This window comes from Aquila chrysaetos, chromosome 22 (genome assembly GCF_900496995.4).
Source record: "Aquila chrysaetos chrysaetos chromosome 22, bAquChr1.4, whole genome shotgun sequence".
Lineage (NCBI taxonomy): Eukaryota > Metazoa > Chordata > Aves > Accipitriformes > Accipitridae > Aquila > Aquila chrysaetos.
The window spans coordinates 20,771,689-20,797,500 of NC_044025.1; the positions used below are offsets into that span (position 1 = coordinate 20,771,689).

A 25,812-nucleotide genomic window follows, 5' to 3' on the forward strand; every position below is an offset into this window, starting at 1 on the left:
ACCCTTCTGCAAGCTGGTGCCATTTGGGGGTAGGAAGCGGTCAGGTTTGTAATGCTTTGCCGCCAAAGGAAGCGGTTAAATATTTGAATGCAATATCGACTTTAAGGTTTGGAGGAAGATGTGCAGAAAGGCGAGAACGGGGACTGTGGTGAGGGGTGCCGGCAGCTCGGGGCTTGCTGGGCTTTGGAGCTGCTGGCCCCCATCACCTCTCCGCAGGCTGCAGTTACTTCTCAGCCCTTCCCAGCAGCTGCATTCCCAGGCCAGCCTTGGGCATCCCTGACAGCGGCTGGGCTGCCTTCTCCCTGGTCTCACTGCCACGCCGTTCTTATCAGGATTTTCCCGCACCTCGAAATCTGTGTCCTCTGCTGCAGCTTAACGCTGTTACATCTTGTTCAGTTCCCACTTGCTAATTAATGTAATTAATTCATGTTCAGTTGATAGCATCCTTTTGTTTCTGTCCCTCCTTAGCTTTCTATTCTGAGTAGAATATGGGTAGTTTGGGTAAAGCGTCCTCCAGAGCCTCATTTTCCTGCTGGGATGGGGAGTTGAAGTGAGGCTGTATAGCTTGAAGCATGAGGCAAGGTGGGCTTCTCTTTTGTTTCTTCTGAAATGGGAAGTTAAATTAAATAGTAGCCAATGAACAGGATTGAAGTGATTAAGAAAAGGCCTGTACAAACCCCCGTTCAAAGTGGGTTTCTCGCTCAGGGCGCCCTGTGGAGCCATGTTGGCATCAATGGGAGCCCCCACCCTCCGCCAGCCCCTGGTCAAGGGCACCGGCTCCGCGGCTTCAGCCCGGCGCCGTCATGTGCCGAGACTCGGGAGGACACGGGGACGAGCGAGTGGAGTTTGCTGATCCTGTTTTACGGTGTTTTGGTTAGCTTAAAAATATTTTGTTGTGAGAAACTCCAGATGGATGTGAATGTTCTCAGGGGTGGAGGGAACAAGTGAAGGGAGAGAGTTAGTCATCGTCCTGGCAGGCGAGAGCCGATGAGGACAAGCGCTGAATGATGCACATGGGCAAAAATAGCCTGAATTTCAAATGTAATGGGATGTGACGGTTAAGTTCCTCCGAGGGAAAATACTCTGAAGTCCCTGTGCACGTCTTCACAAATGTTTTGGTGCACAGCGCAGTGTAGGAGCTTTTCTTATCTGTGGGACAAACGGAAAATGTTTGGGAAATGGAAAACTAGAGAAGAGAAACTGATGTAAAATTATGTCAGGACTTATTGGCCCAGAGTTACAGGAATGATGAGATTTATATTTCAGTCCAATCCAAAACTCCACTTTTTCAATTTAGAAGTGAAGCCTCCTGCCCATCGAATGTATGCTAACACTTTCCAAGACTATTAAGTTTGTCCGATATTCTTTGAAAGGAGTAATGTTAGAAGGGAGAAGTTGTTTGTAGAGATTTTGACCTGCTTATTCATTGGTTTTGTGAATTCCTTTTCATTAAAGCACATGTTGAAAGAGACTTGAGTTTTCACCTCAAAACTTGTCTTACTTATCAAAGTCATTAGAAATGAAATGGTTACAGTCTGGAAATGACCCTGAATTTTCATAATCAAATCAAATTTTGGCCCCCAGAATTGTCAGGAATGTTAAATTCTGGTAGTTGATCTGCTAATTGCTATCCCTGACAGGAGCTTGGCAGCCGAAGGGGCAGGGAGTCCTCATAATTTTTTGTCGTACCTAGACAAATTCAGTGATATGATTAATAAAATTATGTGGATTTGTCCTACCGAGAAGGTCCCTGGGCTATTTCAGACATGAGGTCCTCTTCCAGCTGCTGGGGACTCGGCTGAAGGGCTCTGAGGTTGGAAGCTCCAAAGGGTGTGGGGAAGGTTTTGCTGTTGCTCTTCAGTATTTTATAGTGAAATCTGTAGAGCAGTGAAACCAGAGGTTGAATGGAAACCACCACCTTATTCCACTTCTCCTGTTTTCTGCATCCCAGGTGGGATCTTACCACTGAACTGTGTTTTTTTCCTAAAAAAATACACTTTGGGGGATGTCATGTGCCCCTTTTTTGTCCCAGGCTCTTACGAAGCCTGAAATGACTTGTCAAAGATGCTAAAGTTACCTTTGCAGGAACCTAGTAAGATTGTTTAAGGACAACCCTGACTAGGACCTCTCTTGCACTTGCACGCTCTGCTAATCCCTGCGGTATAACTGTGTTAGTAATGGAGTTTCTTTTATTACTCTGTATTTGATGATCTTAGTGTTTACAAACAGAAATTATTTAATGTGAATGCTGCAGTATCCCAAAAAGCGTGTAATGTTTTGTCAGTAGGATATTTGTGATAGGCGTGTTCTGGACGTGGTTTATCCCCATTTAAGGTTTTCATGCCTTGGGGATTGGATAGACTTTTTTAATGGAACAGTGTGTATCTCCAGTGGAAGTGTTTTTGTTTTCAAAGTCAAACAGCACATCGTGGACACATGGAAGTGTGTGGCTTCCAAAAAACAAACCACTATTTATGGATGCTTAAACAGCTAGCGTAGACCAGTTTGGTGTATTTTTAGCAGTAGAGAGTTTACCATTTGATACGGGGGGGATTAGAATTTGATGAACAGAAGGCTGGAGATTTCAATTTCAGGTTTTGTCATTTGTTGTCTGGAGATGGAAAAGCCCTAGACTATTAAACTACTGTCTCTCTAGGCCGGGAATAGCAAGTAAAAATCTCCCAGGAGAAATTAAGATCTCATGCCACTCAACAGACAGGCTCAAGCTATTGCATGGTAAGCTGATCCTAAGCTTGATCTTAGCCCAAAACAAAGTCAAGCTCTAGTCTTTGGCCCTGTTAGTCACTTGTAGGCTATGAAAGAGGATTGCTCTGATTGAAAATCTGTCTAATAAAAACTACTTTTATTATTAAAATTAATATTATTAAGACAAGTAATATTACTATTACTTTAAAGAGAATGCATGCCAACATAGTGTTTTCATCTGTTTCTTTTTGGAGGACATGCTCACACTCCTAATTAAAATCTTACTGTTCACAGGCATATGTGTAGTCAGCGCATGACAATAGTTTGGGATTTAATGTATGCACAGGTTAAATTAATCTGCAATTTTCAGGAGAGCAGTGCATCAGTATCACAAGATGTTGAGACTATTTCCTACGTGCTGTTGTACTTTGGTTTTAGGACAAAGTGTTGGTTCTGTAGCTGTGCGCACTGCCAGTCCCTGTAAGCACAACGCTGTGTGTGACAATGGGATTACTGTACAAACAGTGCTGGTTTCTTAACATAAAAAAAATGCAGCAAGGAATTTTTAGCACGTTGTCATGCAGCACTCTCTGTTTCCTGGCTTGTACGTTCAAGCTGTGTAATAATATTTATATACAAATGCTGACTGTGATTTTCCACCCCGGAAAAAGGAGATGTCATTTAAAAGTGCTGTGCGTGATGTAAAGCAGAGATTTTTTGACTTGCGTACTTGCATATGGTGTGGGTGTGTATTTTAATTGTTTGAAAAGAGATCATTTAAAAAAATATAACATTCTTGCTACATAAGCACATTCTCCTGAAGTAAAGGTCACTTTGCTCTTTAAAAGTTGTTCTTGGAAGGGAGGGGAGGTTCCTCATGTTGTCTTTCCCCTGTTCCTACCTTTTGAAGTTTTCTGAAAAACATTAAGTAATTAATTGTTGGGCTGAAGCAGCTCTTAGACCATGTTCAAGCTGGGATCCAGTAACCTGAGAGCTCCAGTCATGACTAAATGTGCATTGGCACATGGAAGAGCATTTTTCCCCCTGAAGAACCATGCTATTCGATCTCCCCGGAACTGACACCTGTGCCCGGCAAACACGCAGACTCATTTTACTGTGTGAATGATCACATTGAGTCTCTTAAGCTTTTCTGGAGCCAGGATTTATAAACAGTTCCAAGGCAAAATTGCTGCTTTTCGGCTTCAGCCAAGGAAACTGTTCTGACATCTTGCCAGTTACCAGCACATTTCTGATCCCAGTATTCTGAGGCTTTAGTTTTCATGTTGAACTCTCTGGTCCTAACGATCTCTTAGTGGACTGTACATACAGAAAATACTGACACGCCAAGCTGAGATGTGTATGTTCATCTTCCGATCCACGCTTGACCAAAGAAGGTTGGATCACAGCTTTGTTTTATCCTGCTACAGTGACAGAATCCAGATGTGACGATCCTATATCTTTAAAGTTCTTGTTTTTCTCCTTCATAAACTCTTTGAAGCCAGGGCTGTCGTTCTGGCTGCGCAGCTCCTGGTGTAGCAGGGTCCTACACCTCTCTGGCTCTGTAAGAAATGAGTCATTGGGCTACAGGTTTACCAATGCCAAGTTGCATTTCCAGATAATCCCTCAATAAAGATTGATGCTCTTTGTTGACAGCAAAACACAGGCATCCAGAGAATAATAAGGTGTTGGAATAAACAATGGGTGGCATGAAAACCCATCTGCTGATGTGCCGCGAGACCTGCGGGCAACCCCCTCCGCTCTCCGCATCCAGGCAGCGCTGCTCTCTGGCCAGCATTCGTGCTGCATCTCTGTCCTCCTGGTCTTAAATATGGGCATTCTCGAGTTGGACTTCTTTAATCCTGAAAGAGCTCTGCTGTGAAAATAGTGCTGCAATGCACAGCTGGGGTATGTACGTGAGTGTTCGTAGACACAGCCCAACTCTACCTGCTAACGAAGAGCAAGGCCAGTGCTTCTGGGCAGGCTATGCGTGCTTTAAACCTCTAACTCTGCCCTGAGTGGTGAAGCTTTGTAGAAATACATGTCTTTTTAGATTAATAATCTTTAGCCTCTGATCTCCTGGATGTGCTCTGGACCCTCTCTGTGCAGTTGGATGTGGAGATGGCAAAGGATGCTCCACTGTGGTGCTGCATCTGCGAGGGGTTGGTGGCAAGTGCCAGCTCCCAATGCTGGTGGCTTTTGACTGGGCCCTTGGATGCCTGGGGGAGGTTTGAGTTATCCAGAACAGCTGGAGCCTATTTCAGATATTTGTGGGGTTTTTCTGTTGTACATTTAAATTATAAGTGGGATCCCATTTCCTCCCTCTCCTTTCCCAAACGAAAGGAAGCACCATACCATTTAAAGGAATGCAGTCAAGCTTGCCCTGGCCCCAAGCGTGGCTCATTTTGACAGTACTTTTACTTTTCTTCTTTGAACTCAGGAATTCTGCATTGTGGTAATTTGTGTGACTAGATGTGCGACTTTGTCACAATAACAGCATTTGTGCCCCCATGCCACAGCAGGCACGCAGTTTGTGTTTTCCTTGGCTTGCCTGCGGACATCTTACAAATTTTCCATTTTGCGAAGAATAAGGACACTTTGTGCTCTCAAAACAACTTCACTCATTAGGCTTTGCAGTGCACTCCCATTACGCTAAAAGCCTGTGCCTAGCTCAGACCTGCAGTGAAACGAGTGTCCCCGATAGCTCCCTGCTCCTTGTGCCTATGTATTTTCATAAGTCTCAAAATGTCTAGCCAGCAGTTTGTCTCAAAGCTAGTCAGTAAAGCCTTTTCGAGGGGACTGCTGGTACCCAAGCACCTGCTGAGGAGCAGGGTGGGAATGGGGGAGCCCCCACACAGGTGCCGGGAGGGCGGCTGGGTTGTGGCATCATGTTTTCCCAAGAACAGGTTGTCTTCCTTCATTAACAAGGGAAAGATGTACCAGCTGAAACTTGGTCGGCAATATCAGTTTTTTGCAGATTCCTTGATGCTGATTCCCTTTGAAATGGTATTTTTAAAAGAAAAAGTAGAAATAGTTTTATGTGCCGAGTTCAACCTCTGTTAAGAAAAATCCCCATCCAGATCCACATCACAGAAATGCTCTTTAGCAGAGTAGGTGCAAGAGCTGCTCGTTGCTGTTGGGGTGGCTGTAAGCAGGTCGTGTTATCAGTGGGGTTCGTTGCACTGGCCCAGGCGAGATCCAGGGCTTTGCCCAGGATGAGCAGTCGTGGTGGTTCTGGTACCTGCTACGGCCGGTTACTTGGGTCTCATTCATGTTGGGCTTCGTATTCCATGACCTGAGATGCGTGTTCATGCACCGGGAGTCCATGCAGTGCTCAGGCTTCCTGGTGTGTCAGTGAAATAATGACATGTCAAGCAACTATCCAACTCTGCAGGATTTTCAAGTCTTTGTTAGTGACTGCCAGCACTGAGCAGGCTTCTTGCTCTTGCTTGAACTGCCTTCCCCTGCTTTATGCAGTTGAGAGCTTAGTTGCTGGGGAGCTGCACAGAGCTCCAGCAACTCATTAATTAGCAATCAATAGAAATTGGCTGGATCTGCAATATTGCCAATACAAGTATTCTGTTCTTTTTTGAGGAGTCAGGACTTTTGGGATGGCCCAACAGTGATTGCAGTCAGCCCCGCGGCGTGGGGCTGTGCGGACACCCCTTCCACCACCGTCTAATCGTGTGTTAGAAAGGAGGTGAAGGTGGCAAATGCTGTGTGTCCCAGCCCAGGGATTTCTCTTCCTACTTGACTTTGGAGATGTGGAATGCAGCAAGGGATTTGGGAAGCCGGGCAGAGTCCAGCCGGGCTGGCGGGGGCTGGTGAGGGGACCCCTCCTCTCGCCATCGCACCCCACCGAGGTGTGCTGTTACCTCTGCTGAGAAAATGAGTCTTTCTTCAGGGAGCGGAAGGGTACCTAAAAGAAGAGATGTATTAACTGCCCATTTGGAATGAGCTTTGTCTCTAGGTGGGTGGTTTTGGCTGAAGCAACAACTGCCTGGGAGGGGGATACTGGTTTTGCACAAGTGGAGTAACACGGCTTTAAAAACCTGGGCTGGACAGGACAGCGAGAGCCAGCACTTCCTCCCCTAACGCATTCAAAAGCAGTTTTAAATCAGATTAGGATTTTAACAAACACTTCATGGTTTACTCTCCACAGGGAGGATCAAAGCCCAAGGAGGACTCTTTAGCTGTTTGCTTTTCCTTTATGTAGAAACTTCACTGTGGCTGCCCTAAAAAACCCACTAAATACAATTAAAAGAATCCCTTCTCAGAAAATCAAATGACTTGACCGCAGCCTAAAATAAGGTGTTCATTATCTGCTGATTTTTTTTATTTTTTTTTCTCTATTTGCTGCTTTACTGAGTTCCCATTCAGAGGTGGTGCAGGGAGCAGGTCTGCATTCCCAGCTCCAGCTGAACTGATCCTGGGAGATGCCAAAACCAGACTATGTATTTGCCTTAACGTGCTCTGTCATCACAGCTCCTGGGCAAAAAATGAGGTTCAGCATTTATTCCATTGAAAAATACAGTAATGTGGCGTCTCACTAGAGAAAAGGACTGCTGCAGCATTTCACAGATTTGCGTATGGACTCTCTTTTGCTATTTGGTGGCAATGTTTTTAAAATAATAGCAGTTTGTGTGCGTATATCTGTTCAAGATGTCCAGGGGTTTGTCCTGCTGGGGGGATGCTCAGAGACATAAACAGCAAGGTTTAAAAAAAATAGTAATAATGGGAGAGGAAAAATAGTTTTGTGGTTAAAACAGAGCACCATGTCTGGCCCTCTGGCTTCTTCCTATTATTATGCCAGCGACTTTTTGAAAGAAATCAGTCGGGACTGGTCAACCTGGAAATTTGGAGCCGAGGTGACGCGGGGACGTGTGCTGGGGGGTCCCTGGGCTGGGGGGGGCTGTGTGGCCGCGGCCCCTCCGTGGGCAGGGGGTGGGCTCCTCCCGTCACACCTCATCTGTAGATGGAGTTTGCCGCGAAGCCCGTTTCTTGGTGGTTGCGGGGGAAACGTGGTATTGACTGAGGAAGGGTCCGCTCATGCCAATGGATTCCCAGGGCTTTGACTGGAGAGAGCAGCTCGGAACGAAGCCCTGCATCCCGTATCCCCCCAAATCCGTGTGTTGGGTGTGAGGTGAAACGTTCTCGCTCTCTTGGCACCTTGCAGGCGGCATCTCGCAGAGCTGCACCCCGGGCTGGTGAGCCGGTTCAGGCTTCGGTCCAAGCTCTGCGTGCCTTTGCCAGCCCAGCCGAGGACCTGGCCAGCCTTCCCGGTCTTCGCGGGAGAGTGCCTCAACCAAAGCCTTGGCTCTTTGATAAGAGCGTGATCTGATGTGCCAGATGTCTGAGCCGTGCCAACGTGCCGAGGAATGTTTGCAAGGTCGATGGGCTACGATGCCCATGATTTATTTGTTGGCTAATGCTTGTTCTCTCCTCCCCACGTAATGTGGTTTAATTCAGAAAGTGAACTACATGCAGAATGAAGATTAAACTGTGTAAGCACTGATGGATGTTTTGTAGGTGATGCTTTGCAGAAAATCATTACTTTGAAATGTTGGAATAGAAAAGAACATTTTTCAGGCTTTTCAGACATAGCATGTTGTGGAAGAGAGGCTTGGAACAGATGTACTCATAGTTTATTCCATTTATCATATTAAAAATGAAGAAAAGACAATTTCAGCTCATTTACTGCTTTATTAGTTCAAATAAAGACCTTTTCTAATCAATGTGTATAGCAAACACAATGCTTTCATAACTGGCAGTAGTGTTTCCACAATTAATGAGACTGTCCTTGTTTATTGTCTGGTAACAAGTCAGACAGTTGATACATTGGTCTAATCCTACCGTTCTCTTATATTCATTTTAGTATAGGAAAAATTACAGTCTTATTTTTAAATTTTAAAGCATTTGAGGGTTGTTGTTTTCCTCCATCCATTTGAGAAAACGCTGCTAGAAATGAGAAGGGCTGTACAGGAAATGTTCACGAAGGCAGGCATCTAAACTGCATCTAAGGGAGTCTTTTGCTCTTATTTATCTAGAGGTATTTATTGATTTTTTTCCTTCCTTTCCAAAAATACTGATTTAATTTATGAGGTGATAGAAGAGGCTGGGAGAATAAATTTACCTATAAGAGTGCAGCATTGTCCAACTAATTGCCCAGGAAACAGAGAAAAGATCTGCTGATCTACCCCCGCAGATGTTTCTCATCTGGAATACAGACCAATTCTAGCCTTTTTTTTTTTTTTTTTTGATTACTGTTTATTTTGATGCTTTATTACACTGCCATTACCAGGAAGAAAACAGTGCACAGAAATCCAGCAAGATGCTATTTGTACTTTGGTAACATTTATTCAGTAACAATTTGGAGTTTAACCCCTTTCTCCCCCTTTTCTTTCTCTAGTTGTGAGCCCTCGCTTCCATTGCTCTGTTGGGAACAATAAAACATGCTGATGGGTATATGGGCTGATACCCACCATGGATGTTATTAAACTACCTGAAATTTTATAGATACATTAATGCTGATTTCCAGAGTGTAATTAATAAGGACCTGTTGGCTTTTTTTGCCACCTAGCGCTTCTGTCCCTGCATTACTGTGAAAGGTTGGTATGTGCGAGGAGTCAGGAACCATATGCTGCAGCCTTCTCAGCCAAATGCATGTTTGATTTGTCAGAGAAGTTTCCTTGCACGAGTGGAATAAACTTAAACCTTCTGTGTTTTGCTAGAGCTACCAAGGGCTGGGCCAAACCTTTTGTACACTAAATGGGAAGAAGCAGGCTTATACAGTACCTCTTGCTTTTGGAGTTGTTGTGATCTGGATTTTAAACTTGGTGAATCCTTCTTTATGAAAGATGCTAAGCTTGCTGATATTTTATGTGTTTGATAGGATGATACATGTTCCCACTGTGGACAGAGCTTCAGATCTTTTAGCTGTGCACACAGAGCATCTCTGTCCTCTGGATCCGTAGCCAGTGATGCTCTGACACACCTCGGCTATCATTCCATGTGATTAAAAATGTCTGAAAAATTACATATAGGCAGAGCCAACAATCCTGTGCCAATTTATTTCTCCAGATTTCTGCTGTAGATGTTAATGTGTAAGGTAAGTGTGCCTACATCTATTACATGCACTTGCATTTACACCCACAGGCACATCGTTGCCTTAAATTACATGTGTGCATTACAGCTGAAAGTGGGCAGAATCACATCTGTATCTAAACTGGGTGCTTGCAAGAAATGCAGTCTGATCTGAGCTGTGTGTGTGTGTTCATACTGAAGGACGGTGGAAGCCTTCCTTTCCCCGCGCAGGTTCTGGCTTCAGCAAACCCAGCGGTATAATGGAGCTGTTCTGCTCCAAAGGGGAGCAGGAAGGTGGGTGGATTAGGAAAAATGTTATATTAGTAATTTTTTTCCACCGGGCCATGTCACATTCAAGTCCCGCCATAGCTTTATGGCTTGCTGTCCCTCCTGCGAGCGGTGGACCTGCTCTTGTCCGTCTGCCTGCGGCTGCCGGTCCGAGGCAGCACCTTGGGGGCTGCGAGGGTCAGTGCTCTGCAAAGCTTTGCAGTGACGGTGGCTGCAGGTTAGAGCAGCACCGACAGACTCCTGCAGTGGGTAATATAATGCTTTTTGGTACCTTGCTATGGCATCCAGACCTCCCAACTTTTCATAATCCACAAATGGAAAAGTGGCACTTAAAATGAATTTATTCAGGTGGGAGCACTGTAAAACATGAAAATAAGGCTTTTGACTTGCTGCACCTACATTTGAGTGTCAATGAAAAGCTTTTTATTTGGTTTTAGAGCCAGACTTTCAGAAGCCAGTGTGCCTTGTGGTCTGGAACCAAATGTTACGGGTAGCAGATCGGAATGGGGCACTGCACAGTGAGAAAGGGATTGCTAGCAAAGCTGCACGGCGGAAAGGCAAGAAAACGTTTGGGCATCTCATAGGAGAGTGTTTGCCTGGGGAAGGCTGGAAGTGGGAGGGGGAGAGATGGGAGAGGCAGAACCCAAACCGAAATTCCTTTGGGATTAATAAGCAAGTCTTAATTTGCACGCCGTCATTTTTTTTTGCTTTCCTTCCCCACGCACGGTGCACGCCTGCTAGCCTGCTTTGTGCAGCCGTTGGTGTGTACCACGCAGCCGGATCGCCCAGCGCGCCCAGGCTGCTGCCTGCCGGGCAGCACGGGGGCATCCACGTCGGGAGCTTTTCAGCTCCTTTCAACCAGAGAAGTTGCCTGCTCCCTGAAGACAAAGAGGAAGAGAACCGTGAAACAACGGTGGAGATGCAGGGAGAGCGAGCAGGCATGGTTTTCCTTTGCTTATTTTATTTGACACTGTCCTTAAACATAAGGTCATTTTATAGCCTGCCCGAGGGCTGCCAGGCGGAGGAAGTTACCTTGCGAAGGAAGGAACTAGCCCATACTGTCTAAATATTGTCGATTGTGTAATGAATGGACGCCATGGCTTGAGGAATCTCAATAGTAGCTCTTTGTGCCCCTGGCCACCTCCTGCCAAAGTACTTTCCATAATTAAGCGTAAAACATATTTACGTTCCTGTTGTCTTTGGTCCCGGACACACACCTGTATGTGTGTGTATATACATGTATGAGGTGCAAGTATATATATTCCTACGCGTTTAGAATACGTGTTTCTGCCCGGTGCTCACGAGAACAGCCGCAGCAACCGATGGAGGTAGTGGGGATGCGTGCTTTGAGGAAGTCAGGGGTCGTAACTGTGAGAAGCAGAAGGAATCCATTGGATTCATCCCTCTGCCAAGCAAGAGTATAATCCCCATATAGAGAGATACTGTATTTTGTCTGAATCAGAAGGTCCGGACTGAATGCTTCCTTTTTAAATTCATTGACGTTTGCATGGAAACCAGAAAAATGGGCTTAAGTCAAGAATGCAATAACCTCACTTAAAACTGCTCTCCATGGCAGACACTCATCCGCTTACAGCCTTTCTGCTTGTGTGACGATAAATGGTGGAGTAAAATACTGTGTATAGCTGTGTCGCTAGCATATTTATAATACAGAGGTTGATGTACAACAGCTTTTCCATGCGCGTTTCTCCCCCTCCCTCCATGATAACTAGCAGCCAGACATTGATTAGTTCAGTTTAGGGGGAAAAAAAAGTCGTGCAGGACAACTGGATACTTCAGCAAAGAGATTCCTGAAATGTGTCCAAGGGAGAACTGAGCGGTCACGTGGCGCTGGCTCCGTGCCTGCTTCCAGCTGCCGAGTTTCATTAAAAGACAGCCAAAATACATTAATTAGTCTTCTAGCATAACTTTCCTGTGCAGGCAATGCTATAGCTTTCACAGCCGTGGCATCGGGACAGAAGAGATGGTCTGTACGATGCACGAATGATGGCCATGATGCAACCTCCATGTCAAGATGTGTCCCCTTCCTGAGGCTCCCAGGAGCCCACCTTGGTGGTGGGGTCATGCTGGGGAGCCAGCAGCAGGGGAGGCAGCCTCGTCCAGATTTGGGCTTTCCCAAAGTTCAGTGTGGCTCCAGATCTAGGGCTGTTTCCAACCTACCTCTGTATGAAGTTTCCTCTGATGGATCTTCCCAGCAATAATTTCAGACAAATAGTCTCAAATGGCTAAATTTGTGTTACTATCTGTATAGCACTCAGAAGAGACACTCTCAAATTTACCAGGGTAATCCCTGCTCCTGTTGCAAAACTACTTGCAATAATTCTGCAGAAATTCAAGCAAAAAGTCATGCTCAGTCTCATCATGAGTTTACTTTTTCTCCGGATGCTTTCTGAGCTTTCAGGCTCTTAATGGAAACACCAGTGCTCACACTTGGAGGGCAGGCTGGAAAGTTTGCGTGGGCTTGTGTGTGTGCCAGGGAGTCACTTTTTTGTCCGTCGGAAGCCTGTTTCCATTATGCTTTTGTCAGACTTTGCCTCCGTAAAGGGGAATTTGGACTTTCACGTCAAAGCACTCTGCAAATGTTATCCAAGAGCTTTACCTCTAGTCAGTGCTGTAGTTGGTCCGAGGAACGCCTATCAGCACTTGACCAGGAGCAGGGAAGGCAGGGCTAGCGCTCTTGCCCTTTGAGGGAAATGTCTGCTGATTTGGTTTTTTAATTTTTTCCTCCCTCTGTGTTCACCATTTTAGATGCATGCTCATGCACATGCTCTCTTTAACAGCCTGTTTTTCCTCTAACCACTTCCAGCTTCAAAACCTCTCCGCATCTTCTCAATGTAAATACATTTTAGCTTGCCCAGTGCAGGCTGGGGAGACAGTAGTGACCTTCAGCTAAGAGCAAAGCATTTGAATTTGACCTAGTTTGCTGAAGAGTGGGTTTGGCGGTGGCAGGGCAGCCAACGAGCTCTCTCCTCTTGGTGAAAGTCCTTGGGAAGCCCCAGGGGCAATGGGACAATGTGGGGGAGATGCCCCATGCGAATGGGAGAGCAGGGCTTAAGGAGGATGAAACCCTCAGGGCTTGAGTTTTGGATGATGTTTGGGTAGCTAAGATGCAGGTAGGCTGGGCACTGGGTTTCTCTGTAGTGCCAGCTTTTATATTTGCAGCTTTAGATGTTTGAATACGTTTTAAAAAATCTGCTGTAGGTTAGTAACACAAAATGCCCTTCACAAAGTAATAGTTTTTCACTTACTACCTAAATTTTTTCTTTGGTTGCTTTCTTCAAGCCTGCCTGTGTGAAGGTGGCTGCTGTGGGAGGAACCAGGCTGCCCTGGGGCTTCCCAAGATTACCTGGTTGCACCAAGAAGAGCCATGATTGCTTTGCCAGATCTCACTCGTCCTCTGCAAGTTCTTCTGGGCAGTGCAGCTATTGCTTTGCTTGGGCATTGATAACACATGGCACCACAAAGGGCCTGGCCTTGCTCCTGAACGCTTCAAGAGGGCAATTTTAAGTGCAGAGGGACTGTCACCCCCCAAATCTCATTGTCCTTTGAGTGTGTGTGTGTATATATATATATACACACACACTTAAATTGAAGCTTAACTGTGTTGCTGAGTCACAATTACAATTCCTTTATCCAAGACTTCTGAGATCTGTAGAGTTTTGTGTTTGCTGGCTTTGGACAAGTTATTTCTCTCTGTGGATTGAAAGTTTGGTGGAAGTAACATTGGTTGGGACAGTAACTTCTAAAAGGCTATGTGCGGATTTACCAGAACTCGCCTGTCAATGGCTGGAGTTAATGCAATAGTTCAGTTCTTATCTACATAAAAAGTCAGCCAGTTATTGATGCAAATGCAAGCAATTTTGCAGCGGTTTATGCAGGGTTTAAATAAGTTGACTTAGAACCATGTCTTTGAGCAGTGCAAGCTGGCCTGTAGTGAAGTTGTTGCACATGAAGCACTTTGAAAAACTCAAATGCGAGGTTTCACTGGGGTGCAAGTGTGTCTGTGTCTATGTACACACAGTTAATGAAGAAGCGATGGCCAGATTTTACCTCCAGAGACCTGCTTTGCCTTCAATCACAGAGCAGAGAGTTTGAGCTCCTAGCAGAACCAACAGGTGCCTGACAAGTTAGACAAAATCAAAAGAAATAATTTTCACGTCCATATTTTAGTGTTTTTTAAAAGACCAAGCAGGGAGGAGTGTCTGAAGTGGGGCTAATTTAATAAATGCACACTAGAATCATAATAGCTCTTTAGATTTTGCTGTTTTCTGCAGTACTGGTTTCTCAAGAGTGCTGTGGAAGTGTATTTGTCTTTTGTTAAGGGACATGTGTCTTTAAAATGAAGTTCTCTCCTTATCTCAAGTTTAAAGTGCAAAATTCCCAGGTTGGAAGCAAGTTAAAATTTCCTGCTCCAGCTGCATCTGCATTCAGTCTCAGGAGCAGATACTTGGCTGTAATTAAGAAGAAAAGAAAAAAAAAAACCCCAAAACGGAAAGAAATCAGTATTGCAGGTAAAAAGGACCAACCGAGGAAAAACATTCTTTGAAAAGCCCCTCAGGCAGTTTTCAGGATAATTTTCACTTATTTCCGAATAACTCCTACCACTGGTCAGCCTTTAAAAATAACAAAACCAAAACCCACCACACATCCCTCCTGATGAACACCATGGACTTGCTTGTAGCTTATCTAATGCCTGAACATCTGTTTCTCCCTTGCCCGAGAGGTTCTCTTGCGATGAGTTAATGCAATTCCCTACACAAAGGTTAAATAAAGTTGAGAGGCTCTGACCGGTGGCGTCGTGCCACGGAGGCCTGCACTGCAAAAACAGCTTTGCTGCGGAAATATCCAATTCTAATTCAGAAAGAAACTCAGGAGGGGGAAAAAAAGTCACCTAACCTAAGCTGGGGCTGCAGCTTCGAGCTTTCTAGTTTGAGGAAGAGGTACTTAAATATGGAGAATGTGCTTTGAACCATGCACTTTCCTTGGGTCTGAAGATCTGGTGCTGGTGGTGAGCTCATCATCTGCTTCCCTCTGCTTGGGCAGCTTCATCGTCTTCCCACGGGATGGGCTTGGAAGCTGAATACCCGTTCTTGGTGATTGTGTAGTATGCATGCACAGGATTATTTAGTACTTTTTTGATTATTTAATGCTGTTTTGCATGTTTCACAGCAGGGCCTTTTATGACTGGAGCAGCTGGAGGTGGGAAGGGATGTGGGGTGATCCCACCACCACCACCGAGTCCTGGAGCTGATGGGCTGATCCGTGGGTGTTGGGTGGCAAGAGATGCTCAGTGCAGCACAGTTCCCTGTGGGGATATCACACGTGCACGTTGGGGAACGTCGGATGACCGTAACCTTGCAGTGGTGCAGGACCGCCGTATGTGGGGAGCGGCTCCTTTGGAGGCTTTGGCAGCTGTGGGGAGCGCAGCATCCTTGCAGGCAGGGATGCTCACGGAGCACAGCACAGCATGACTTCATCGCTTCCTGACTTTCTGAAGATGTAAAGGGAAGTAAGGGATAGCTTAGACCTTGCCATTTGGTTTTCCAAGTCTTGTCTCAGTTTTCCGCCTATCAATGATTATTAGCTTGCATGTAGTTAGATTTTTGTGGGATCGGCACCTGACAACTTGCCCGTACGACTGTTTGTGGTACAGAGCCAAAGAAATCTGGGTCTTGAGTGAAGGCCCTTTCCTTAAGATTAGTTCTGCTCAGAAACTTGCAGTGCTGCTATGAAATGTTGCATAAATTAAGGGAATACATGTCTTTTCAAGTCCTCCTTGTTTTCTTTTTCCTTGTTTTCCCTATCCCATTTCTCACTCTCCATGTCACAGGGCAACACGCTGTGAGGCACTTAGGTGCAAGATTGTGGTAATCTGTAGCATGTGATGATCTCTCATAAAGGTAAAGAGTCCCGGTACGGACAAACCAACCCCCTGTATTGTCACGCGATCCTGCGATGGCATGTGCCTGTAGTGCCTTCTCTAGTCAAGCAAGCAGGAGAGGACTGGCAATTCATCTTTTCATGATGCTAGAGAGCTGGAAGTGTTTGGTGTTGCAGCTCCCCAGAGTTTGTGATGCCATTGCCATGACGTTGGCTGAAATCGCTGCCAGGCTAAGCGCCGCGTTGGGAGCAAGGTCGGGGCAGCCCGGCGGCAGGGGCTCTGCTCTGACGTGCTCTGCGGCACGGGACGTGCCAAGACACGGTGCAGAAACCTTCATGCATCCAAGAGCATTTGGAGATGACGGGGCCTTCCCTGTCCTTGAGGAAACAACAAGGCAGGAGGGCACCTGTGACAACATTGTCTTCCCTTTCCCTATCTTTGGGGGGAGTCAAAAAACAGCTTTTGTGGTATTCCTCCCGTTTATCAAGCCAGTGCCCCGTTTCCACTCCGCCGCGCCTGCCAGGTCTCGGCGAGCGGCAGGCAGGGCTGTTATCGCAGGCAGCTCCCAGCTGCGCTGCTTTCGGCTTCAGCGGCAAGTGCCGTGATCTCCTATTTAAGTTTTGCTTTCCACTGGAGTGTGAATTAGCCCTGTGAGAGGAGCTGCCTCTGACGGGACCCGGGCAGGGATGCCTTAGCGGGCGGTACAGCTGGGGTTACTCTGCTTTCCCACTCTTTCCCATGTGCTGCACAGAAACAGCCGCGCACTCTTTAGATGGGCTCGTTGAGAGTTGATAGCCGTGGTGGTTCAGCAATGGTGGGTGGTGAGACCCTTACTTTGGCTTCTAAGTCATGAAGGGAGACTGCTTGACACTGGGAGAAATAAAGTGAGCGTGGTTTGGTGAAATAAAACCTGCTTGCTGGCAGAGTTATTTTGAAGGTGGGGTTTGTTTTTTTTTTTCCTTTTTTTTTTTTTAAGGAAAAAAAACCTCCTTGTAACTTTGATCACGATGAATTACACAGTCTGCTTGATCCAGGAAATATCAAATGTATATAATCCTGTAGCACTGATTCAATATTTAAGTAGCTGTAAATGCAGAATTATACGGTTGCATGTAATCCTTTCTTTGGTCTTTCTGTCTTTCTCTGACAGGCAGATCCAATAACGTACTGTGGCAATCCCAAAGCACGTGGCACAGATGCTATCTATTGTAGCAAATAGTTAGCATCATGTTTGAACCATCCCTCTTCGGACGAAAAAGCCTCTTCCTCACATGTTGGATTGGGGTTTTCACGAGAAAAACCTGCCCGTCCCCCTCCTGCCTGGCTGCTCGTGGCTGAGGACTCGGTTTTCTGTAAGAGAATCGCCCCATGGGGACCCTCGGGGGCTCAGCTTGATGCTTTGGGAGCGGCGAGGGACTGCCTGGTGGCAAGAACTTCCAGTGCAGCTTGTGGTGGCATGTTGGTATCAAAATGCTCAAATACTGTGAGTTGGGACATATCTTCATATCAGAGGGTTGGGTTAGAATTCAAGGGTTAGAGTTCATAATACTTAAATCTGCAATATGTTTCTATTTACTTGCATTAATTTTTTTATTAATTGGTTTTTGTTTTTTTAGACTTGTTTATTTCCAGTTGTTCTGCCCTAACCATTGTGGTTAGAAACCTTTTTAAAACTTAAATTAAGATTTTGCCCATACCATAGTATCCTAGCTTTTGGGACTTTAAGAATACCTCCATCTCCTGAGATTCAAAATAAAGTTATGAAAGAGGGCACCAGGATTTGTTTAAATGCAAGTGACATAGATTTGAAATAGAAGAACCAGTGAATAGAGTTGATACAGTAAATCTTGCATCTAGCAATTACTTCAAAATAGCCACGTGTCCTCTCTCTTTAGAATAAATGTGTTATCTGCTGAAGACCAGTTCTTGCAATAGGACTGATTTGGGCCGGGCAGTTGCCTTTGCCCAACCCAACCAAATCGGTTGGGTTGTGGTTTTGGATGCAGAGAGGCCAAATTAAAAGCCCCAGGTCGGAGGCAGATAGTCAGGAGCAGGGACAGGACTTGGACATGGGCTGCTCATCCCTTCTTCTGCCCCAGGGTAGGCTGCCTCTTCCAGCATTTTATTCCTAGATCTCAGGTCTTGAGGGCACATGGGAGATGGGGATGGCCTTTGGGATGAAGGACCAGCCAGCTGCCCCTCTCCTTCATCCCTATCGCTTCGGCCCTTGAGCTTTACCAGCCGACGGTGCCCTCGGAGGAGCAGGTTGGGTATAATTACACCAGGTCAGTATAGCCCAGAAGTCAACGCATTTGGCAAGAATAAGTGCTGCTGCCTGTGTGTGCCTGCGCAGCCCCAGCGAGTTATTGACAAACAGCGCGTCCACACTTTTACTTTTCTGTCCTTTCCTTTCCGTCTCAGCTTTCAGCTCCTCCGGCTCCCACATCCTGCGAGGCTGCACTTCACACACAGCAGCAGGAGCATCAAAGAGGAGATCCTGAATAAAAACACTGCTTTATGACATGTCTTCAAAGTGCCTTTTTAAAAGTTCAAAGGACACGAGGAAAGGAGGGGATCAAAATCAAAGGAAGATTGGGGGGAGGGAAATTAAAGCCTCAGAGGAACTTTATGGCATGTTTTCTGTAACACTTTCAATGCCAAAATCACAAGGGTTCCCAGCACCAGCTCTTCTCCTTCCGTCAGACTCCTCGTTTACTTGCAGTGAAACCAGTGCAGCTCCGCAGCCTCCAGTAGCTTCTGCCCCGCACACAGGTACGGGGCGCCCACATTTTCACTTTCAATGATGAATTTTATGTAAGACCAAAAATTCCCGTTCTGTTGCCTCCAGGCCAAGGGGGAGATACTTATTCTGTACCGGCTGGGAAGTGCGGGGCCTGACAGAAGAGCTGTTCCACTCTTGGGGAAGGACTTCAATGAGACATGATGTCCATATGTTTGTCTAATGCTCTTTCAACAGGTCTGAGGTGATTTCTTGTTTTCTTCTCCCAGTGCCTGCCTCTGACAAACTGCAGCTCCTGGACAAGGAGTTGAATTGCTGTCTTTGGAAACCTCCTAGGGAACTGGGCTCAATTTTAATGAAAAGCTTTTTTTTTTTCCCTTTTTCTTCCAGAAATGCATCTCCTACTGTCTTCTACTGCAGGGCCAAATTATTTAGTCCGTGTTTGGGAGATTTCCATTACTGGAAAGGGACTTTTCCTCCTGAGCAAAGGTTGTGGGTCTGACTCTAAGCAAGAAAAGAGAAGCAAAGCACACGCCTCTGTATGAACACCCCAGGTACCACCTAGGGACTCTGCTTTACTTATAAAGACAGGGAAGAAACCCAAATAAATTACATGTATACTTCTTAATATTCAATTAGCTCTCATAGTTTGATTGTTTTCCTGCTTCTCTCTGCCTGTTTTTAAACAGTACAGAAAAAAAGTGATGTACGAGGCAAGGGAAAGAAGCCAGGCTATTTCTGACCCAGGATCAAACCCTTTTTACTGATGGGCACGTGCCCACTGAGGTGACCTGGAATCACTTCACTGCTGTGGGGAGCAGAGAGTGGCCCAGGGCTGAAGCTAAAAAGTGCAGGGGTATACATTGCTGAACAGCTTTGCCAGGCTGTGCTACAGTTTTGGGAGCTTTCAGGCTTGTGTGTTTAAATGGAAGTGGAAAGACCAAGAAGAAAAATTAATTATATGAGGAAAAAAAAAGTGGATATTGGGGGGGGGGGGGGGTGTGAAAGGCTCATGCTCAGAGGAGCTGTGGAGAGTTTCCTCGGGCTTCCTTGGGCTGCAGAGGAGCAGCCTGTGGATCCGTCCTGTTGCTGACCACATTTAAACCATCAGCCAACAAATGCTTTTCCTCCATAGGGGTGGTAGTGTTTCCTCATCTGACTGCTTGTCCAGAGTTCATAGAGTCAACGTGTGTGGTGTTCCTGCAGCAACACTCAGTCCTCGTCCTGCCCAGGTAAGCTCACCTAAACGAAGCACTTTCCCAGATGCTTTCTAGGGCTGCTGCTCAGAGTAAGTCAGAAAACTGGTGCTGGACACCCTTCTGGTTAATTCGTTCTCCTGTTTTTTAGTACACTGAACTATGCACCTTGCGCTGTGCACTCTGGTTTAGGCAGTCATCCAAAAATAGTCAACACTGGTGCGTATATGGGAGATAAAATTCAGTGTGTGCTGTACTGTTGTGGAGGTCTCAAACTGTGGTGTGTGGGTGGTGGTCTGGAGAACAGCTAGTGCAAAGAAACAAATTAAATTACTTGTCTTTCACCCAGAGAGGTCCCAGTTTCACTAAATATCACTGAAAAGGGCACCTCAAGGTGAAATTCAGTAGGTGTTTAACATACCTCAGCAAAAAGGTAGAATTTACAGTTTTATTCATTGGTAACTACAAGGGGGAATTTAAGGCATGTGGAGTAACTAATCAGATTGGAACTTGCCTTAGAGACTGGGGCCGAGACCTGTAAGGTTTGTTTACAAGAGGGGATTTGCATCTAAGTGAGATCCTTTAATATAAGCTCTTTATATTAATTGGTTTGAAGCAGGCATGTCTCAATGAACAGATGGCTTTATTTCCCTCACAGTCATCGAGGCCACGTGGGAGGATTTCCTTTTCAAATACACCGTCAGCAGTGGGGACAGGCGCACAAAGTCGTGTCTTGTGCCGTGCCAGGGCTGGGGCACGGTGGGACCGTCCTGGCAGTGCCTGGTGGGCAGCGTGGGGGAAGGAGCCCCATGAGCTTACCAACCCAATGGCTGCTTTCTCAGCATCCCATAATAGCACGCACGTTAAAGGATGTGACAGTGTTTAGGAGGTTATTAATGGCTTCCCACGGGAACCAGGAGCCTAGCAATTTCCATCCACCTCACCCAGGGTCCAGAAATAGAAAGGGGCTCTTCTGTATTCCCCCACGTCTTGCTCAGCCGCAGGTCCACCAACAGTAACTGTGGGAAAAGCTCATGGTGCTCGGATGTGTTTTCCCTGCTGGGGGGAAAAGCAGTGAGTCAGCAGAGCTAAAGACGTCTATCGATGATGTCAGTGCTTCCTCCTGGCTCTTCGACACCCAGGTCCGCTCTGCTGTCGCAGCTGGTGAAACCTTACGTGAGGCATTTGGGTCATAGGACAGAGCCATTCGCTCTTGAGACAGTAATGAAGAGTTGGTGCTCAATGGCAACGCAGTGGGGCTTTCAGAAATTGGAAGGTAGATGAGATGTTGATTGGATAGACTTAAAGTGGTTGGATAATACTCTATAGTGTTTGCCAGAGCTGGGGGGAGAGACTCGCCAGCATCCTACAAACAGAGGTTTGGAGCCTTCAGAGTCATTTGAACCCTGCTTTGAAGAGACAAGGGGACAACATCCGAAACACGTCGTGCATCCCCTCTGCGGGAAAGGACACAATCATTTTGAGTAAGGGAATTTCTTGGCTCTGATGTGTGGAGTTTTCATGCTTCTCTAAGCTTAAAAAGCTGGAGCAGCCCAGGTTGAGCCGTGCACATCACGCAGCCGTGCTGTGCTCAGCTCCGGGATCCCCGTCCCCTCAGCCTGGAGCAGGCTTGTACCCCTCGGCAGGGCTTGCGCCAGTCTCGGGCTGTGAGGGGAAAATAAAGCTTCTGTATAAGCAAATAAAACATGACTTTGTCCTTCAAGCGCAGCAAGGACAAACTGTCGCCAAAGTGCCAACCTCAGTACCTCTTAAATCATTCCCACTTGTTCCGGTTTTGGGCACGTTGAGCTTAACGGGTATGGGACACTTAGTAGTGTTTGGGTTGAGTGGGAGAGGAGAGGAACTCAGCTGTGGGGAAGAGGCTTTGATGTTCAGGGCTGCTCTTGGGCTGCTGCATGCCAGGGTGGCAGCTCAGGCTCTGCAGCCATGTGGGCAGCGTGGGCTGACATCCCTACCAGCACTTGCCTGCACCCCTGAGGACAAATTCTCATGTATTGTAGAAAACCGCATGGCTGCACCCTGCAGCATGGCACGGCACGCTGCAGGGGGGCAACCAGCCGTGCCACATGGTGCCGTACCCACCACTTGCCCCAGTGTTGCCGCAGCGATGCTTTCACCAAAACCTGCTTTTCTGCACCTGCTTTCCACTGCACCTCCCTCAGCATCATCTGGAGCAGCTGGTGCAGGGGCACGCCGGCGCAGGAGAGCCCACTGGGACGTGCACGTTTGCCTCCAAAGTGTTTGTATCGTTTGAGCTCACAGGGCATAAAGCCTGGCATCGCGTCAGCATTTCAGCCTTTGCTCACCGTGATGCTAGCCGAGCAGCGGCTTGCGCTGGCTGAAGTGGCAGAGGGTGGGAAGCCCCTAATGGGCCAGCAGGGTGCTGCAGGGTGCAGGCAGGAGATGGTGAATTTTATTAGGTGCAACTTCTTCCAAGGGTAACCTGCACTCCCTGGGCCATCAGGAGCAGCCTGGTTTGCACCGCTGTGATGCACCATGCCTACCGGCACGGTTTGCCACCAAGCCGCTGGGTTTCCACCCATGGGCATTGCTTTTCATTTGGCAACTCCTCCCAAACCTGCGGCGAGCGTGGTACGTGCCAGCCCCCCCGGGTAGGTGCTGGCGTGGGGCCACGCACCGGCTCGGAGATGGCACAGGGGGAAATGCATCCGAGCGGGCAGCACCTCTCCCAGCCCTGCGTTTCCCTGCGGTCTCCTCATCCTGCTCCTTGGGGTGAGAGGGTCGTGGCCGAAGGTGATGGTGGTGTGCCCGGAAGCAGCACTGTGGTTGCTGGCATTTCCTTGCAGTTTGCTGGTAGAGTGTATATAATTCCATTAAGTAGAGATTTTAGATGTTTTGGGTTTTTTTTCCCTTTTCCCTGTCTGAAAATCCATGGCTGTCGGTGTAAATTCCCGTGTGCCAGCCCTCCCTGTTGCAGGTGGGCTGCAGCGTGGCCTCTGTCTCAGGTCTGTGTGGGTTTTTATTTTATTTTATTTTTGTGAGTGTTGCTAAGAGATGATTCCCCATGGAAGCTGCTAGACCTACACAGATGCAAAACTGGTGTGAAAGGGAGGGGAGGCTCCCTGAAACCCAAATGGCAAGCATCGCAAATGAAAATCTGATCGGGAATCCTCAGCCACTTATACACAGACAGTTGCAAGAAAAACAGTGCTGTGCACAGGGTATTGCTATTTCTCGGTGAAGATCACGGTGCACAGCACCTCCTGGCATGGCCGCTTATTTGAAATGTCCTTTTGTAATGAAACTGTTTTTCTGTGCTTTTCTTAGGCTGCAAATGGTTATGCAAATTCCTAAATATTTTCCTACTTCCTTTTTCAGATGTCTAACATTATGTATTATTTTCTGATACTTACCTAACCCGGGAAATCTGTTTTCCATCTCATTTCAGCCAAGGTTTTCTTTTTAACCAGTCCTTCCCAGTATTTTCCTTTAACACTTTTGGTTTGCTGAGTGAACTTTGCAATGTGAGGATAAATGAAAGTGAAAATGTATTGCTTGTCACATACTTGCTGTTTAGAGAGGGTTTTTTTTTTCCCCTCTGGATTTGAAGAGAGAGATATAAATCATTGATTTAAAAACAGGGTAATTTAACAAGATTATAGGAGAGAGAAAATCCACTTCCTACCCAAAGTAACAGTCTCTTAGCTTTCTCCACCTACACAAGCCATATGCATCCTCTGAGCTGCCTGAGATCCTCTTTTGTGTTTTTCTGGCAAGACTGTGGTATAATAATTAAAGTCCATATGCAAAGCTTTCTCTGTGGAGGCCACGGTGGGCCTTTTAATTACTTCATAATTGGTCAGAGAGTTACCATCCCTCAGCCCCCAGCCTACTCTGCTGTGTTTGAAAAGTCCCAGACCTGAAGGGATGTTAAAAGCTCAAAATCCCAGCTCGGAGAGATGTGTTCAAGGGTTGCCTTTTCTTGCCATCTCCATTTTTAACAAACACGAGCAAACTGTGCTTTTCTTTGCCGGGAGCGAAGCCCTGGGATGGGTAGAGCAGCGGGATGCTGCGCTGCGTCCGTGCGGGGGGGCAGCGGGATGCTGTGTCCAAAGGGCTCCACACCGGTGCAGAGGGATGGAAAGAGGGATGGCGAAGGGAGCGCTGATCCCTGGCTGGAATTGCTGGTTTCCAGTTGCAGGGAGCCTTTGTGCTGACCCCCGGGGAGAGCGGGGCATAGCTGAGCTCCTCGCTTGGAGCGCCGGAAAGCCTAAAACTCAGGCATCATTTAGGCTTGGTCACATCATCCAAATTTACTTTGTCCTTGCAGTGACGGTCCCCCTTCTCCCAAGGGGTGAAGTGGCGATAACTCCCAGGTGTTACCAGCGCGGGAGGCAGAGGTTGTGTAAGTGCAGGCTCACGTTTCTGGTGGCCATGTGCTGAGAGTCCTAGAAACAGGTACAGTAACAGTTGTCAGCAGTACTGCCGCATCCGAGCAGATATTGCATCAGATACTGTCAAATTAATATATATCCCGTTCTTGTTATTCCCATTCTTGTTGGGAGTCGGGACTCTCACCAGGCGCGGGGGCTAGAATCAACAGATAGTTTTAATAAATGTAGCAAATCACACGTAATTATTTGACTCTGGGAGCTGGAACTCAAAAAACAGTTTTTGTAAAACAAACATAGGTGTCACTTTGGTTGTCAGTTTAGCAGTAACATGTCACAGAAAAAAGTGTCTTGGAGCCTGTCGAATTCCAACTCGCGGGACAGGGTTCTAGTAATGAATTTTCAATGAATCATTTTTCTAATTATATCAAATTATTTTTACAAACATTTTCCTGGGAAGAAAGTCTGAAACTAGAGCCAAAAAGGTGGAAGGCTGAGATTTAGACAGTGCCTGAAAAAAATTTTAAAAATGGACTGCATGCTAATTAGTTTTTATTATCAGGTCAAATAGTTCTTCAAAATGCAGAGCTCCTTCAACAACCATAGTGAATGCTGGTATAATGCTGCAACTGGCCTTGTATGTGCGTCCAACCTGTAAACTTCAAATTAATGGATTCTAATGAACTTCCTTCAAATGTGGCCGGTTTGTGTCATTGAAAAATTGGAATAGCTTAGAATGGTGGCATCAAAACCAGCTCTTCCCTTTCCTCTCCCCACACGGCCCCCGGGGACGCCCCAGCAGCGCTGCTGGAGCAGTGGGCGGCAGAGGGGTGAAGGGGCAGAGATGCACAGCCAGCAGCCGGTGATCAGAAATACTTGCATGACCTGAGCAGGATCTCATGCCTGATGGCCCCAGACACGAATCATTTCATATTTGTTTTCTTCCCTAAATGTTGCTACTAACTTCTAGTCTTTTTCCAGAGCAGAGCCACCTTCCCAGTTGCAGATGCTCTTGGTTTTGCAGGAAAAGAATGAGTAACTATTAGTTATCACTAAGAGAAGTGTAAACACCCATCTTTGGATGTCCTATGCTGTACAAACGTGAAGGCAGCACATGTTTGTGGTGATGGAGACGGTTCGGCTGCGAGCAGGCTCGGTGCCACCTGCTTTCCAGGAGAGATTTCCATTGCCTGCTGCACTGGAAGCGCAGGGGCTTGCAGTAAGATGCTCTTTGTGTGCATGCTTTTCTTCTCATGGCTCTTATGCTCAGCTGGGGAATTTAATTAGAAGTTAACCATGGAAAAATCCATAATACTTGTGTATAGGTGGTGTGGGCTGTGTGTAACAGAGGAATAACCTTAACAAAAACCTGAATGTAGGTTATTGTTCATGAGAAAGGAGTTAGTTGATTATTTCTAAAACAAAAAAGAACAAGAGCCCACCCCCCAACCAAAACCCCCAACAGCAAGCCCCACGGAGGGTTTTGCAGCGTTAGCCCCAGGCAGCGCAGCGCTGGGAGACGTGGTGAGG

General features: G+C 46.6%; 1 long non-coding RNA gene across 1 annotated transcript in view; it reads left to right on the top strand.

The window, feature by feature from the left end:
• LOC115334055 overlaps positions 1-25,812 on the top strand; it is a 41,502-nt gene that overhangs the window by 11,877 nt on the left and 3,813 nt on the right. The window contains exons 2-4 of the long non-coding RNA XR_003921021.1: positions 17,124-17,325; positions 18,822-18,957; positions 19,849-19,945. This is a non-coding gene — a long non-coding RNA (uncharacterized LOC115334055). The remainder of the gene's footprint in view (positions 1-17,123; positions 17,326-18,821; positions 18,958-19,848; positions 19,946-25,812) is intronic.